The sequence below is a fragment of the Pristiophorus japonicus genome, chromosome 20 (genome assembly GCF_044704955.1).
Source record: "Pristiophorus japonicus isolate sPriJap1 chromosome 20, sPriJap1.hap1, whole genome shotgun sequence".
Lineage (NCBI taxonomy): Eukaryota > Metazoa > Chordata > Chondrichthyes > Pristiophoridae > Pristiophorus > Pristiophorus japonicus.
The window spans coordinates 41032152-41036855 of NC_091996.1; positions in this window are offsets into that span (position 1 = coordinate 41032152).

A 4704-nucleotide genomic window follows, 5' to 3' on the forward strand; every position below is an offset into this window, starting at 1 on the left:
GGAACTGATCCAGAGTCAATGGAATGTTGGAAAATGACTGTCAATGCATCCGCTATTTCCAAGGCCACCTCCTTAAGTACTCTGGGATGCAGTCCATCAGGCCCTGGGGATTTATCGGCCTTCAATCCCATCAATTTCCCCAACACAATTTCCCGACTAATAAGGATTTCCCTCAGTTCCTCCTCCTTACTAGACCCTCTGACCCCTCTTATATCCGGAAGGCTGTTTGTGTCCTCCTTAGTGAATACCGAACCAAAGTACTTGTTCAATTGGTCCGCCATTTCTTTGTTCCCCGTTATGACTTCCCCTGGTTCTGACTGGACCTACGTTTGTCTTTACTAACCTTTTTCTCTTTACATATCTATAGAAACTTTTGCAATCCGTCTTAATGTTCCCTGCAAGCTTCTTCTCGTACTCCATTTTCCCTGCCCTAATCAAACCCTTTGTCCTCCTCTGCTGAGTTCTAAATTTCTCCCAGTCCCCGGGTTCTCTGCTATTTCTGGCCAATTTGTATGCCACTTCCTTGGCTTTAATACTATCCCTGATTTCCCTTGATAGCCACGGTTGAGCCACCTTCCCTTTTTTATTTTTACGCCAGACAGGAATGTACAATTGTTGTAGTTCATCCATGCGGTCTCTAAATGTCTGCCATTGCCCATCCACAGTCAACCCCTTAAGTATCATTCGCCAATCTATCCTTGCCAATTCATGCCTCATACCTTCAAAGTTACCCTTCTTTAAGTTCTGGACCATGGTCTCTGAATTCACTGTTTCATTCTCCATACTAATGCAGAATTCCACCATATTATGGTCACTCTTCCCCAAGGGGCCTCGCACAACGAGATTGCTAATTAATCCTCTCTCATTACACAACACCCAGTCTAAGATGGTCTCCCCCCAAGTGGGTTCCTCGACATATTGGTCTAGAAAGCCATCCCTTATGCACTCCAGGAAATCCTCCTCCACCGTATTGCTTCCAGTTTGGTTAGCCCAATCTATGTGCATATTAAAGTCACCCATTATAACTGCTGCATCCTTATTGCATGCACCCCTAATTTCCTGTTTGATGTCCTCCCCAACATCACTACTACTGTTTGGAGGTCTGTACACAACTCCCACTAACGTTTTTTGCCCTTTGGTGTTCTGCAGCTCTACCCATATAGATTCCACATCATCCAAGCTAATGTTGAGTCATTAACTCTTAAACATAATCACACAAGGCATGTACTGCAGACACAGTCACTCTGTGACCTCCACCTTTATTTCCGGGACCAAGGAGTGCTGGCCCTCCCCTTTTCGACCTGAATCTCCAGGTAAGGAGTGTCTCCCACAAGTACACAAGTAAGGTTTACAGTAGTATGCTGGTTACATACATGACATTGATCATTTTAACAGATCTCCCTTTTTGATTTATTGGGTTAAAAATCAGCAAATGTAAATTCAATGCCCTGTCTGGTTAAATCACTGAAAGCTCAACTTTGCTGCAGTCATGTCCACATTAACAACAACTTGTATTTATATAGCGTCTTTAAAACATCCGAAGGCACTTCACAGGAGTATTATAGGACAAAAATCTGACACCGAGCCAGATACAAGGAAATTAGGGCAGGAGACCAAAAGCTTGGTCAAAGAGCTAGGTTTTAAGGAACGTCTTGAAAGAGAGGTAGAGAGGTTTAGGGAGGAAGTTCCAGAGCCTGGGGCCCAGGCATCTAAAGGCACGACCGCCAATGGTTGAGTGATTAAAATTGGGGATGTGCAAGAGGCCAGAATTAGAGGAGCGCAGACATCGAGGGGTTTGTGGGGCTGTAGGAGATTACAGAGATAGGGTTCAATTTTCCCTGGTCATTTGCGCTGTTTTTTTGGCGGGTGCCGTTTTTTCTGGCGTACTTATTTTTTTCCATGTTTCCCCTTGTGATCTGCGCCGGCGTAACTGACTTAGTTACGATATTTCTAGGCCAGTTTTTTTTGCCGTTCCCTCATTTCTGCGCCGGTTTTTTCAATTGTTCGCAGTTTGGCCAACATTTTCTTCTCCCAAAAAACCTCTGCTGAGTTAAGAAAGCCAGCGCACATTCATAAATCGACGCTGAAAGACGCCATTGTTTTTAAATCGAAGATTTTGGAGTGAGTCAAGAACACTGTCAAAATCAATAATAAAGTCCAAATGTTTTTACCTGTCAACGCAGAAGTGTAAATTTGTTGGATTTCAGACGTTTTCTCTTTTTTTAATGACTCACAATCCAGCAGCGAATGTCGAGGGCCTGGAGGGTGGTAGGTTTGGCCGGCAGAATTGGCCTCGTGCCTGGACACAGTAGCTCAGGGTTCGGCTACAAAACAAGCTGTGGAGGGGGACGGGGGGGGGGGGGGAAGAGCGTGAGCAAGTTGCTGATTGAAAGGCTTGGAGCCCATGGAGGGAGAGAGAGAAAAGTCACAAGACTCGGGGGGGTGGGGGGGGGGGTGGCGGGGGGAAGAGAGAGGAGAACTCACAAGACCTTTGGGTGTTGTCCATCCATACAGACCTGGAGAGATACAACTGCGGACCTGTGCCGCCTGCTTTCCTGCTGTTTTGAGCTTCTTTCAAAGGTTAAATTTAAGTACGGGGCAATACTGACAGTGCCGTACCTTGTGCGAGCCTTCTGCATAGGAGCGTTACATTTGCAGTTTTCCAATCTGCTGGGACATAGAAAATAGGTGCAGGGATAGGCCATTCGGCTCTTTGCGCCTGCACCACTATTCAATAAGATCATGGCTGATCATTCACCTCAGTACCCCTTTCCTGCTTTCTCTCCATACCCCTTGATCCCTTTAGGCATAAGGACCGTATCTAACTCTCTCTTGAATATATCTAACGAACTGGCCTCAACAACTTTCTGCGGTAGAGAATGCCACAGGTTAACAACTCTGAGTGAAGAAGTTTCCCCTCATCTCGGTCCTAAATGGCTTACCCCTTAACCTTAGACTGTAACCCCTGGTTCTGGACTTCCCCTGTATTAGAAACATAGAAACATAGAAACATAGAAAATAGGTGCAGGAGTAGGCCATTCAGCCCTTCTAGCCTGCACCGCCATTCAATGAGTTCATGGCTGCACATGCAACTTCAGTACCCCATTCCTGCTTTCTCACCATACCCCTTAATCCCCTTAGTAGTAAGGACTACATCTAACTTTTTTTTGAATATATTTAGTGAATTGGCCTCAACAACTTTCTGTGGTAGAGAATTCCACAGGTTCACCACTCTCTGGGTGAAGAAGTTCCTCCTCATCTCGGTCTTAAATGGCTTACCCCTTATCCTTAGACTGTAACCCCTGGTTCTGGACTTCCCCAACATTGGGAACATTCTTCCTGCATCTAACCTGTCTAAACCCATCAGAATTTTAAACGTTTCTATGAGGTCCCCTCTCATTCTTCTGAACTCCAGTGAATACAAGCCCAGTTGATCCAGTCTTTCTTGATAGGTCAGTCCCGCCATCCCGGGAATCAGTCTGGTGAACCTTCGCTGCACTCCCTCAATAGCAAGAATGTCCTTCCTCAGGTTAGGAGACCAAAACTGTACACAATACTCCAGATGTGGCCTCACCAATGCCCTGTACAACTGTAGCAACACCTCCCTGCCCCTGTACTCAAATCCCTTCGCTATGAAGGCCAACATGCCATTTGCTTTCTTAACCGCCTGCTGTATCTGCATGCCAACCTTCAATGACTGATGTACCATGACACCCAGGTCTCGTTGCACCTCCCCTTTTCCTAATCTGTCACCATTCAGATAATAATCTGTCTCTCTGTTTTTACCACCAAAGTGGATAACCTCACATTTATCCACATTATACTTCATCTGCCATGCATTTGCCCACTCACCTAACCTATCCAAGTCGCTCTGCAGCCTCATAGCATCCTCCTCGCAGCTCACACTGCCACCGCAAATTTGGAGATACTACATTTAATCCCCTTGTCTAAATCATTAATGTACAGTGTAAACAGCTGGGGCCCCAGCACAGAACCTTGTGGTACCCCACTAGTCACCACCTGCCATTCTGAAAAGTACCCATTTACTCCTACTCTTTGCTTCCTGTCTGACAACCAGCACACTACCCCCAATCCCATGTGCTTTAACTTTGCACATTAATCTCTTATTGAAGAAGCAGCGAAATTCACAAGAAACCCTCCCAGTGTTTGGGCTCATTCGAAAGGAAATTCAATTTGGGACTATCTACCGAAAAGTTTGGAACTCTAAAGTGCTTATGAAAGAAACTACGAAGTTTAACAGAATTTTGGATTTTAAAAGACAGACTCAAGGCTGTGGGTGGACCCAAGGAACTAGCAGGAGTCAGTCTAATTAAGTGAAGCTACCTGGGTGTGAGGACTAAGTTAACCTGTCTAGAGGGATGAGTATTCGAAAATCCTTCCCCCACAAGAGATACTAACATTACAAAATCACCTAGAGGTAGCTACCCATCAACATGGTTCTGGGCAACCATTTCAGCATATACATCATAAAGAGGCCCAATCCAGCCTGTTTGCAAAAGACTAAGCACAAAAGGACATTGCAATTACCAAACTAATATTTCCATCAGGAAACAGTTTCACCCAAAACATATCAACTTTTAACGAGCCCACCAAAATATTACAAAGGATTCTGAACCGATTTGGCGGCAAGATTAGAACACTGAAATCGTATAACTGGCCCCCTATTTCAACAGAGGGTAGGCC